This window comes from Scyliorhinus canicula, chromosome 4, assembly GCF_902713615.1.
Source record: "Scyliorhinus canicula chromosome 4, sScyCan1.1, whole genome shotgun sequence".
Lineage (NCBI taxonomy): Eukaryota > Metazoa > Chordata > Chondrichthyes > Carcharhiniformes > Scyliorhinidae > Scyliorhinus > Scyliorhinus canicula.
Genome location: NC_052149.1, coordinates 223,613,207 through 223,626,679, shown reverse-complemented (window position 1 = coordinate 223,626,679; position 13,473 = coordinate 223,613,207). Strand labels below are relative to the sequence as shown.

The following is a 13,473-nucleotide window of genomic DNA, read 5'->3' as shown; positions in this document are numbered from 1 at the left end:
GTAATGCCCCAACTGAAGTCCCCTGCCGGACCATTCCAGAATTTGCAGGTTGACTATATGTCCCTTCCCCCATGTCAAAGATACACCGATGTTCTCATGGTGGTCGACAAGTTCTAAAGGTGGGTGGAAGCTGTTCCAACTAGAAGAGCCACAGCCAATTATATGGCTAAGATCCAACGTAAGGATTACATTCCCCAAGGGGGAGTCCTGACCAGCATTGACTCTGACCAGGGAACCCACTTTACAGGTGCTGTCTGCCAAGAAGTCCGTAGATTACTAAACATTACCTGGGACTTGCATTATACTCATGACCCATAATGAATAGAACTCTGAAACAACGACTTGCCCAAACACCAACAGGAAGGAATACCGTGGCCCCAGGCACTACCGATAGTTCTGTGCATTATTAGGGCAACTCTGAATAGAACTACTGGTCTAAGTCCGTTTGAAATCATAACTGTCTCTGCCAGGAACCGTTGATTTGGGAAAAACCGATTGTCACTTGATGAGTGATGCCTTATTAGAATATTATCAGAATCTAACAAATGCTATTAATTCTGCTTCTCAACGGGTATTGGCAGCCTGGGGAGATCCACCAGAAGGAGGACATGATATTGCTCCTGGAGTTCGGGTTTACGTGAAAGAAATACATAAAGCACCTCTGGATGTCAAGTAGGAAGGACCCTATCAAGTGCTACTGACTACCCAACAGGCTCTAAAGTTCAGGGGAAGAAAGCTTGGATTCACACATCTCACGTTAAACGAGCACACTGTGATTAAAACTCCTATCTCTTAAAAGGGCAATTCTTATTTGCCAATATATTTAACCATATTGTTATATCCATTGCTTGCCTTTTAAGTTTTTGCATTCCTTGCTTTCCATTGACCAGCTATACCAGCTATGGTGTGCCCAGAACTAACTGTCAACACCTTCCTTTACATGTCCTATACATATGCTCCAACCCCTTCAGCTATTGGGTATGTACTTAGATTCCAATCTTCCCATCTACTCTAAGGGAGGCATTTCCTTGAGACCTAACCCCTTTAATGCGTCCAAAACGGCTAGATGGTATATCTGCCAGAACACCTCCCACTCACTATCCTCCCTTGAGGGGGTGAACGTCATATGTAGGGGATACCTACTTGATCGACGTAACAGGTAACATTGAAACATGGCAGTCAACAGGTTATCTTTTGACTGCTTTCTCGGGATGGTATCAGCCCACTTACAATCGGAGCCATGGGCCCCCTTATATGGAACTTCCCGCCACCTCAAGTCAGAGAGGATCTATATAACTAACTAGCAACCGGTCAGGGGAGTGAGAGCTTGGACACAGTAATTGCATTCACTATTTTGACGTGAGCAAGGTAGTCAAATGTACTGCATCACAAGAGCAACTATCACTAAGGGAGGGTCAGAAGATGCCTCCCTATTGCCAGATCTCCACAATCTTACCAGTGGAGGCAACTTCTCCGAGCGTTGGTATCCAAAGTCGTTTTGCCTCTTATAATGGTACTTACATTATCTGTGGCCACAGGGCTTATCCCTGGCTACCACGTTCTTGGGCAGGATCTTGTTATTTGGGGTATGTTGTTCCCTTTATTTGTCATTCTATCTCCTTCAGAGGACATCGGATGAGGTGCACCATCATGGAAATGGAAAGATTCTTCTCCATCCTGGTCCCATTATATGGGACTGGTAAGCTGGCAAGGGAATCACCTTTGTCCTGGACAGCTCCGAGGAAATTATTAATTTGGCAGAGCACATCCAAAAGGAGATAGAAAAACGCAAACAACCTCCACCCACCACCTTGTGGAGTTGGGCATCTGGATGGCTGGATTCCATGAGAACCTCATTAGTTCAAGGTTTGATCTTGTTCTTCATTATTATTATTCTGTATTTATTTTAATGCTTATTAAGTGTTGCTATAAACAATTAACCGAAGCCCCTCCTAAAGTTATGCCTCTCAAGACTATCCGACATCCCCTCTTGCCTAACAAGCACAAATTCTATATTGAAAGGTGATTGCATCGGCTTGCTCGTTCCAGTGTTGAAAGCAGTCCCTAAACAAAGGGGGCATCAAAGGAATCTATGAATGTGTTCCTCTGTGCTATTTTCTGCTTGCTTGCTTTTATTAATTCATTCTCTTTCAATTTTTAGAAGAATCAAGGGGGGGGGGGGGGGGTGGACTGTGGGGAAATATTGAAACTCAATTTAAAATATGGTAACTGTGGGAAAATATACTGTGGGAACACATCAGCTTTTCTGAATCCAGATCACAAATGTGACAATGTACAGTAAGTTAGGTATAAGTGTAAATGCTGGTCTAAAATGCTGAGATGGAGCACCAATCAGGAGTCACAATTCAGAATTTGTAAGCCAATGGGGGCAAAGAAGGAGCGGTACCAAAAACGGTACAAAGGGAAAGGGTAGTGGAGAGGGAAGAAAATAATAATAAAATAAAAGGATAAAGAAGCACTAGGACAGCTTCCAATTAATGTCTTTCGGGGGTTCAAGCATCCCTTTTGATACTTCTTACTTCTTGGTTCGAGATGGTTTTCTCTGGTAAGGCTGTCTCCTTTCTCTGTAGATTCAAGATCATTTCAAATATATAGTAAAGATGTGCCAGGCACTCACTGGTTTTAGAACAGTAAACTAATTATTTACTTCAGCAGTGAGAGAGAGAGAGAGAGAGAGAGAGAGGTCCTTGTCTTTTCAAGGTCTAATCACTTCTGCCCAGCTCTCTCAGAAGCATCACACAGAAACCAATTACTGATTCTTGTCAGTCAGAACACTGTCCCTGGCCAACCCACAGGTTGCCAGTAAGCCAATCAAACCAACTTTCTCCAAAGCTGGTTCTTACAATTCACCTGCCGCCAACGAGTCTGTTTTCTCCTCCAAAATATAAAACCTGGAAGATACAGTTTTGACCAGCAGGCAGCTTTAGCTTGAGTCCATTGCTTAAAGGCACATTCCGACTACGGGTCCACAGATGAAAAATAATAAAAAACAAAAGAAAAAAAATGGGAACAAAGGGTAATCAAAAGGCTCTAACATACTTCCCCGCTTAGAGGGATGAAACTTCCTTGCAAGGACATTTCATTCCAAGGTAAATGACACAAAACACACATCCATTCATCCTTTCTTTCACACCACCAAAGCTTCCCCAATTCTTATATCTGCCACTTAACAGCATTTAAACCTGTGTCAATGTATCCGCAATAATATTGTCCTTTCCAGGAATATGTACAATTTTAATATCAAAATGTTGCAACAAAAAACTACAATGGAACAATCTTGCATTCCGAGTTTTACATTTTCTATAAACGTGAGCAGATTATGGTTCGTATAGACTCAGCTTTGTTTATTGTCAGACCAGACATATACTTCAAAATATTGAAGGGCTAGCAGCAATGCTAAGGCAGCCTTGTCAGTGGTGGAGTACCTTCTTTAGCGGGGACTTAAGTTTTTTTGAAACGTATCCCACCGGCCTCTCTATTCCTGCCTCATCATCCTGTAGTAACACTGCTCCTACCCCAGGTTGCTGGCATTTATAGCCATTTTAAAAGGTTTGGAAAAATCAGAGGCTGACAACACTGGTTCACTTACCAATATGGCCCTCAATTTATTAAATGCTGTTTGGCACTCTGCGGACCAAATTATTTTTGCTTCTTTTTGCAATACATTTGTCAACAGTATCGCTATGGCGCTGAAGTTAGGTACAAATTTCCTATAGAACACATACACGCATAGGAACCTCATAATCTCCTGTTCCATTTTGGGAACGGGAAATCTTGTAATGCCCTTACATTGGCCGTTCTGTGTGCCACTCGTCCCTGACCACAACTATCCATAAGTAAGTCATTTTTGCATTGGCAAATTTGCTTTTGGCCGAATTGATGACTAAATTGGCCAACTGCATTGTTTGAATATCTCCTCCAATTGTTCTACAAGCTCTTTCCATGTGTTACTGTAAATTCCACATCGTCCAAATAGACTGCACAGTTAGGCACTCTGGCCACTACTTGGTACACGAGTTGTTGGAATGTAACTGATGCAGTTTTGAATCTGGACGGCATTACATTACACTGGGAGTCACAAAGACAGATTTTAATCCTGGGTGTTAAAGGAATCTGCCAATACCCCTTTAATGGATCAATTTTTGACAGGGATGAGGCACTGTCTATCCTATTGGTACAGTCCTTCAACTTTGGAATCAAAGACAAATCCATTTTGGTGGTGGCATTGACTTTCCGGTAATCTATTCAGAACCGGGTTGTCCAATCCCGCTTAGGTACTAACACAACCTGCGAACTCCAGTCGGCTCAATTAAATCATTTCCCAACATGTATTGGATTCCTGCTTCTCTTTGAGCCAGTTTCTGTAGGTTCAGATTTGGATGTTGTTTTATTTGGTTCAGTCACCTGCGTCTACATCATAATCAGTTAATGCCCTGCACCCTACAAATCTGCTTATGCTTTTGCCTTATGAGATCTTTTTGTTGCTCTTCTTCTAAGTATGCAAACTCGGTGGCTAACTGTTCCAATACTACCATATTTGCTGGTCATACCACATGAGGGTTGCTCTGTGAACTGTCAATCTCTTCCCCTACCTCACTCCTAATATCTGTCCTCTTCCCTACTTCTACCACCTGACACACTTGTTCCTTCCTATCTTCTTTTCTATGATGGTATTGTTTCAACCTAGTTATGTGGCATAATCAGATGTTTTTCTTACTGTCTGGAGTATCTATTAGGTAAGTCACCTTACTCAGCCTTCTACATTTAAGGGGCTGCTGAATTTAGCTTTCAGAGGTTCAGCCTGTAAAGGCAACAATATCAGAACCTCATTTAGGGCTTGGAATGTTTTGGACTAGGCATGTTTGACTGCCCACATTTTCACTCTTATTCCTGAAACGTTTAAATGCTCTTGGGCTCCCTGATTGATTGATTGATTGAGATTTATTGTCACAAGTACCAAAGTACAGTGAAAAGTATTTTCCTGTGGCCAAAGCAACATACAAAGTACGTACATAGTAGACAAAAGAATAATTGACAGTGTAAATTGACAAATAGGGATTGGTTACAGTGTGGAACAAAGACCAAACAAGCAGTACATGAGCAAGAGCAACATAGGGATTCATGAATAGTGTTCTTACAGGGAACAGATCAGTCCAAGGGAGAGCCGTTAAGGAGTCTGGTAGCTGTGGGGAAGAAACTGTTCCTTTGTCTGGATGTTCAGTTGTTCAGACTTCTCTATTTTCTGCCTGATGCCAGGGTTTTGAAGAGACAAAGCCTGAGTGGGAGGGGTCTCTGATAATGCTGTCTGCCTTCCTGAGGCAGCAGGAGGTGTAGACAGAATCAATGAGAGGGGGGGCAAGCTTGTGTGATGTGTTGGGCTCAGTTTACCACACTCTGCAGTTTCTTGCGCTGTTGCGCTGAGCAGTTGCCATACCAAGCTGTGATGCAGCCGGATAGGATGCTCTCTATGGCACATCTGTAGAAGTTTGTGAGAGTCGATGGAGACATGCCGAATTTCTTTAGCTTCCATAGGAAGTGGGCTTTCTTGACTGTTGCATCAATGTGAGTGGACCAGGACAGACTGTTGGTGATGGTGACCTTGTAGCTTAAAGCTATCGACCATCTCCACTTTGGAGCCATTGATGTAGACGGCAGGAGGGGGGTGGGTGGGGGGGGGGGGGGGGGGGGGGGGCATGCTCCACTTTCTGAAGTCGATGATCAGTTCCTTGCACTTTCCAACATTTAGAGAGAGGTTGTTCTCAGTACATCATGCAACTAAGTGATCTATCTCCCTTCTGTAGTCTGATTCATTGTTTCATTTACGACCCACCACAGTCATATCATCCACAAACGTATAGATCGAATTGGAGTTAAATCTTGCCACACAGTCGTGTGTGCATATGGAATACAGTAGAGAACTGAACACACATCCTTGTGGGGCCCCAGTGTTGAGGACCATTGTGGAGGACGTGCAGTTACTGATCCTGACACAGATTGTGGTCTGTCGATGAGGAAGTCAAGGATCCAGCTGTACAGGGAGGGGTCAAGTCCAAGTTTGCAGAGTTTGATTATTAGTCCTGTCGGGATAATGGTGTTGAATGCAGAGCTGTAGTCTATGAATAGCAGTCTGACGTAGGTATTCTTGTTGTTGAGATGTTTGATGTTGAATGTAGGGCCAGAGAGATAGCATCTGCTGTGGATTGGTTGCAGTGATAAGCGAACTGCAATGGATCGAAACTGTCTGGGAGGCTGACGTTGATCTGTCTCATGACAAGCCGCTCGAAGCATTTCATGAAAACAGATGTCAGGGCCACTTGTCGGTAGTCGTTGAGGCATGCTACCTTGTTCTTCTTTGGTGCTGGTATTATGGTGGTCTTCTTGAAGCAGGTGGGGACCTCGGAGTGAAGGAGTGAGGTGTGAAGATATCTGTGAATGCTCTCATCTAGCTGGTCAGCGCAGGCTCTGTGTGCTCGTCCAGGGACTCCGTCGGGGCCTGCCGCTTTCCGTGGGTTCACTTTCAAAAAGGAAGCTCTTACCTCAGAGGCTCTAATAGTGGGTATGGGTGTGTGAGCTCCTGTGAGTTTTTTCAGAAGCGTGGACACTTTATCCAATATTTAGGATTTGAATTTTTGCTTCCAAAACTTCTCTTTCATTATCTTTAAAGGACCCCGTATTTCATGGCTATGAATCAATTCAAATGAACTAAACCAAGTGGATTCGTTCAGAGAATCCCTAGTGACAAACAGTAAAAAGTCAATTTCCTTGAACCAACCTCTTGGATATTCATGGCAATAGGCCATAATCATGGTTTTGAGAGTCTGATGATATCTCTCCAAAGCTCCCTGAGTTTGTGGATGACAGGCGATTGCTGTCAGCTGCCTTATACCTAAACAAAGAATTATGTCCTGGAAAATTTGAGACGTAGTGTTAAAACTCTTGTCAGATTGAATTTCTATGAGTAGGCCACATCATGTGAAAAACTGCGTCAGCTTGCTGTAATTGTTGTTAAAGGTATAGCTTCCGGAAATCGGGTGGTCATATTCATGACCGTAAGAATGTACTGATGCCCTGCCTTCATTTTAGGCAAAGGTCCAACACAATCTACCAATACCCGACTAAACGGTTCTTCAAACACTCTTATGGATATTAAAGGCGCTGATTTAATCCCATGTTGTAGTTTATCTCATACCTGACAGATGTGTCAGGTTCTACAGAATTGTGCAACATCTCGATGTAGTCCTGCCATGAAAAATGGTTGTTGACAGACGCCTGAGTGTTCCAAATTCCTTCATGTCCTGCCATTGGTATCTCATGTGCCACCTGCAGTATTTCCCTACGATCTCTGGTGCTGTGTGGCAGCAGTGCTAACCACTGTGCCACCCTTATTACTTGATTCTTAACATAATAACACCCTGGAACCCCTTCAGCTTCAACTTCTGTGAGAGCTGACAGTGCCAATCTATGTAGCTCTAGGTCTGCCTCCCGGGACTCAACGAATGAAGTCCTACCAAGCACTTGCTTGGAATTATCCTCATCCTTAAGGATAGTTTCAGCCACTCTGCCATCTGATGGTGGTGTGACTTCCACCTGTAGTGGTGCACTTTGTTTAGCCATTGCCCGCGTCACCACACAAGATAGAAAAATATCTGTCCACTGTTCCTGTAACTGTTCTGTCTTATCTTCCTTTGGATTCTCTGTAATTCTGGGTGAAGCTATAACCTTCACTCCTACCATATTATTTCCCAAAAGTAAGTCTACTCCGTCCACTGATAACTTGTTAACCACACCGACAGCTACTGGACCTGATAATAAATTACACTCTAATTGTACTTTATACAATGGAACTGAGATATAATCTCCACGTATCCCATTTACTAACACCTTAACTACCTCTCCGGAGGGAAAACCAAATTCCTCTCCAGTAAGAGGGACTGTGCAGAACTTTTAAAATAGTTACGGGTTTGGCTGAATGATTTGTTGAAAATTAAGTGATCTTCCCCTTCGACCAAACCCTGCATATCTCTAATCTACCTCATTTACCACTTATGCTCCCACATCAGTGTCACCTCAGGTCTCCTAGCTTTAGTTTGAGCTACCAGTAATATATTTCCCAATTTCAATTACTTTTCAGAACCCTCCTTATGAACCCCAACAAGTCCCATGGGCTTTCCTCACAACTTCCAACATGCTAAACGAACGTGTCCCAATTTATTGGAATGGTAACAACTAGACCTTCAAGTTTCACCTCAGTAGCTTACTTCCTGGCCTGACAAGATCTTGGAGTATTCCCAGCTGTCCAATCCTTATCTTGGCTACCTGCCTTCCTTTCACTCTCCAACTTCCCATCCAACTTGCCCCATTCTATACACACACACACACAACACACAAAGGGGAAGGATGGTGGACAGGGAAGGAAATAATGATAAAATAAAAGAATAGAGGATTGTTTACGCACTAGGATTATTTCCAGTTAAGGTCTTTCATGAGTTCAAGCTTTCATTTCAATTATTTTTTGCTTGTAGGCTTGAGATGTTTTTTTCTGGCAAGACTGTCCACTTTCTCTGTAGATTCAAGATCATATCAAATATATAGTAAAGATGTGCCAGGCACTCACTAGTTTTAGAACGGTAAAGCAGTTCGGTACTTCAGCAGCGAGACAGAGAGAGTTACTTTTCCTTTCAAGGTCTGATCACTTCTGTACAGCTCTCTCAGAAGGATCACACAAGAGCCAATCACTGTTGTCTGACTGTTGTCGGCTACAACACTGTTCCTGGCCAATCCACAGGTTGTTAGCCAACCAATCAAACCGACTTCATCTAGAGCTGGTCTTAAGATTCACCTGAGACAGAAGCACTAGGGTCCATGATTACTCTCCCTGGTCCTGCCAAGGGCAATCCTACAGTGGAACAAGCTGCCAAAGGAAATAGTAACAGCCCCATCATTTGAAACCTTGAAGACCATATTTAAATCATTTCCAATGGCATTCCCAAGACCACCATCTCAACAGGTCGCATCTGGCTCAGCTGGTACCAATCAAATAAATGATGGCACTGTGTGATGCTGACATGACCAAAGCAAAAGCACACAAACCTTCTTCTACCCGATGCTCAACAATGTTTGCTTAAGTTATGAATGCACCTTCCTTGATTACCAAATGCTGGAGCGGGACTGAGAACCTGGAGTTTCTGACTCAGAAGCAGGGCCCTGACACTTCTGTTTCTGGGGCCCTCACCTGGGCCCCAAATTTAACCCTCCTCCTCCCTGCTTTAGGTGTCCAGAATCGGGAACCGGTCACAGTGAGGTCGAAGTGTTCCATATAGGGTTGGCCTTTGCACTCTATGCCTCTATGTATAAGATATATATCTTTATATATATATAGATGGGCGGCATAGTAGCACAGTGGTTAGCACTGTTGCTTCACAGCGCCAGGGTCCCAGGTTCGATTTCAGCTTGGGTCACTGTCTGCGGAGTCTGCACATTCTCCCCGTGTCTGAGTGTTTTTCCTCAGTTGCTCCGGTTTCCTCCCACAAGTTCTGAAAGACATGCTTGTTAGGTGAATTGGACATTCTGAATTCTCCCTCAGTGTACGCGAATGGGCGCCGGAGTGTGGCGACGAGGAGATTTTCACAGTAATTTCATTGCAGGGTTAATATTTGTGACAATAATAGATTATTATTATAATAAAGCTTATTATCATTGACCAACATTAATGGAGAGAGGATGACCTGAGGTAGCTGCAGGCTGATTGACAGGGGCAGTGCAGCCTGGAAGTCCCGCCCCCTTTTCCCGGGTTGGCGGGCTGCGCGTGCGCAGTGAGGCCGGCCATCGTAGTTCGGGGGGAATCAGCTGGCGCAAAGCTTTCTTTGGAGTGAGTGTTGTTGGTTCGGGACTGGGGTTTGCCTCTTGTGACCGGTGTAAGTTGCGGCCTTTGACTTCCTCTCAGCCCCCTCATATCTCTCATCAGACCCGTCCCTCACTCCGCTTTATATCCCCCACCCTCTCATTTTCCTCAGATCCTATTTGTTATTTTTAATCGCGGCGGCTTTCTATTATTATAAAAACCCCAAGGTTTGATTTTCCACGTGTCATGGTTTGAACGTTTAAAAAAACTTTTCCCCGACCGGGAGCCGCTAATTCACGCACGGGCCCCAACCCCCTTCAAAATAAAACATGTGCGGCCAAATGGCCTCGACTTCCTGCAAGCAGATTAGCTCACATACTTCAAAAATACTCCTGAGCAGTCGAAAGCTTGTTCGCAGGTCTTTCAGCACCACAGTTTTGAAAAATAAGTCTTTTGGTTTGGAAGGGAGGATTATGAACTGCATGTTATTTCAATAGAACTGCTAAAAGATAAATGTGTTTGAAATTATATGGCGACTTAATTTTATCTCCCCAAAATGTCCCAACTTGCACCCTAATTAATTACTTACGAAGTGTGGTCATTATTATTTAGGGAATTGTGACTGAACAAGCAGTGGAGAGTTAAACAGGCTTTCCTTATTCATGCAATGTGGGCATTGCTGGTCGGACCAGTATTTGTTGCTCCCCCTATTGCCCTTCAGAAGATCATAGAATCCCAGAGTACAGAAGGCGTCCATTCGGCCCACGAGTCCACACTGACCCTTGGAAAGAGCACCCCACATAGGTCTGCTACCCCGCCCACCCTATGCCTGTAACCCCGCAACCTAATGTCACATCTCTGGACACTGAGGGGAAATCCCTGGACACTGGATTGGCCTTGCAACAGCAAGTTCAATCCACCCAACCTGCACATCTTTGGACTGTGGGAGGAAACCCACATGGACATGGGGAGAACGTGCAACTCCACACAAGCAAGATGGGAATTGAACCTGGGTCCTGGGTGCTGTGCGACAGCAATCCTCACTGCTGTGCCACCTTGTTGCAAAGATGGTGGGAGCAACCGCCTAGAATTGCCCTCATCCTTGTGGTGTAGGTAGCTTCACAGTGTTTGCTTAGAGAGGGAGTTCCAGGATTCTCACCCAGCGATAATAAAGTGATTGCTAATATATTTCCAAGTCAGGATGGTGTGTGACTTGGAGAGTAACTTACAAGGTGCTGATGTTTCCTCGCATCTGCTGCTTTTATTCTTGATGGTAGAGGCTGTGGGCTTGCTGCCAAAGAAATTATTTTACACGGCACCACTAATGTAATAAAACATTCCAAGATAATTCACAGGTATGATTAGCAAACAACATTTTCATAGAATTTTACAGTGCAGAAGGAGGCCATTCGGCCCATCGAGTCTGCACCGGCTCCTGGAAAGAGCGCCCTACCCAAGGTTAACACCTCCACCCTATCCCCATAACCCAGTAACCCCACCCAACACTAAGGGCAATTTTGGACACTAAGGGCAATTTATCATGGCCAATCCACCTAACCTGCACATCTTTGGACTGTGGGAGGAAACCGGAGCACCCGGAGGAAACCCACGCGCACACACGGAGGATGTGCAGGCTCCATACAGACAGTGACCCAAGCCGGAATCGAACCTGGGACCCTGGAGCTGTGAAGCGATTGTGCTATCCACAATGCTACCGTGCTGTCCCTAATTTGACGGCAAGTCTCATGAGATATTAAGGCACGTGACCAAAATCTTGATCAAAGTCAGATTTTGAGGAATATCTTACAGGAGGAAAAAGAGGTATAGATGTTTGGGGTTGAAATTCAGAGCTCGGGGCCAAGGCAGCTAAAGGGGTGGTCACCAATAGTGAAATGATGTACATAGATGTACAAGAGACCAGATTTCAGAATGTTGTAGGGCTGAAGAGGTGACGAAGGCAGAGAGCTGGGTGAGACCATAGAGGAATTTGAAAAAAAGATGAACATTTAATATTTGAGTTGCTGCTGAAATGGGAGACAATGTAGGTCAGCAAACAGTGGTGATGGGTAAATAGGATATGATGCAACTTGGGATGCAAGTCTAATTAAATAGCTCTTTTAAAAGGGCTAGTAGAGACATAATGGGACCAATGACCACTTTCAATGTTATAACATTGCTTCAAAAAAGATACATGCTGTCTAATTTTTTTTGTCTTGCTCTCATCAGGACAGATGCAAGAATACTAAATTTCAAGGTGGGCAACAATTTAAACTGCATGACAAAAGGGTGCTGATTGGTTGGCAAGTCAACTTTGTTTGGTCAAGGTATTACCACAGGGAATGCACCAGGGAACATTACAAAAGTAACCCCATTGCAGGGTATTTAAGAAAGTAGAGAAATGAGGAACTACAGACCTGTTAGCCTGACAATATGGTTGGGAAAATACGAGAATCTATTATAAAGAATGTGATAAGCGGACACTTAAAAAATGGCATGATTGGGCATAGTTAACATGGTTTTATGAATGGGAAAATGTATTTGATAAACCATTTAATTTTTTAAGGATGTAACTTGCAGAATAGATTAAGGGGGGGGGGGGGGAATGTGGGGCAGAATTTTATGTCCCTGTCCTGGTAGGGATGGGGGCCATAAAATATGGTGAGTTGTTCAAAAGTCCATTGACATTGTTGGGGCTTTGGATTTTCAGAAGGCTTTTGCTAAGGTCCCACACAAGATGTTAGTAAACAAAATTAGAGCTCATGAGATTCAGGGTAATATACTGGCATGGACTGAAAATTGGTTAAAGGACAGAAAACTGCAAGTAGGAGTAAAAGGCTTATTCTCAGGTCAGCAGGGGGCGACTTGTGGTGATTAGTGTTGGAGCCTCAGGTGACTAGTGGGGTGCTACAAGGATTAGTGCTGGGACCTCAGCTGTTCACAATCTGTATCCACAATTTGAATGTGGGGACCAAATGTGATATTTACACGTTTGCTGATGACTAGGTGGGAATGTGAGTTGTGAGGAGGATGCAAGGAGGCTTCAAGAGGATTTAGACAGATTTAGTGAGTGGGCAAGAACATGGAAGATGGATTATAATGTGGAAAAATCTGAAGTTATTCACGTTGGTAAGAAAAACAAACATGTGGTTTATTTCTGAAATGGTGAGAAATTGCAAAGTGTTGTGATGTCCAAAGAGAACTTGATGTCCTTGTCGAGATGTCCTTGTCCAGAAGTTACAGCTCCAGGGTCCCAGGTTCGATTCCCGGCTTTGGTCACTGTCTGCATGTTCTCCCCATGTCTGTGTGGGTTTCTCCAAGTGGTCTGGTTTCCCCCAACATGTCCCGAAAGACGTGCTGTTAGGTAATTTGGACATTCTGAATTCTCCCTCTGTGTACCCAAACAGGTGCCGGAATGTGGTGACTGGGGGCTTTTCACAGTAATTTCATTACAGCGTTAAGGTAAGCCTATTTGTGACAATAAAGATTATTAAAATTAACAAAAAGCCAACATGCAGGTGCAGCAAGCAGTTAGGAAGGCAAATGGTCTGCTGGCCTTGATTGCAAGAGTATTTAAGTACAGGTAAAAATAAGTATTGCAATTGTATAGAGTC

The 13,473-nt window shown here is 43.9% G+C and overlaps 1 protein-coding gene across 4 annotated transcripts in view; it reads left to right on the top strand.

Annotated features, from left to right (window-relative positions):
• Window positions 1–9,815: 9,815 nt before the first annotated feature.
• rad50 (RAD50 homolog, double strand break repair protein) overlaps window positions 9,816–13,473 on the top strand; it is a 254,033-nt gene continuing 250,375 nt past the window's right edge. The window contains exons 1-2 of one of the 4 annotated variants that reach the window (XM_038796147.1): window positions 9,831–9,889; window positions 13,267–13,321. The gene's annotated coding sequence lies outside the window, so the exon portion shown is untranslated. Of the gene's footprint in view, window positions 9,936–13,266; window positions 13,322–13,473 lie in introns of all 4 variants that reach the window. The other 3 variants (XM_038796146.1, XM_038796143.1, XM_038796144.1) reach the window with 3 other exon arrangements.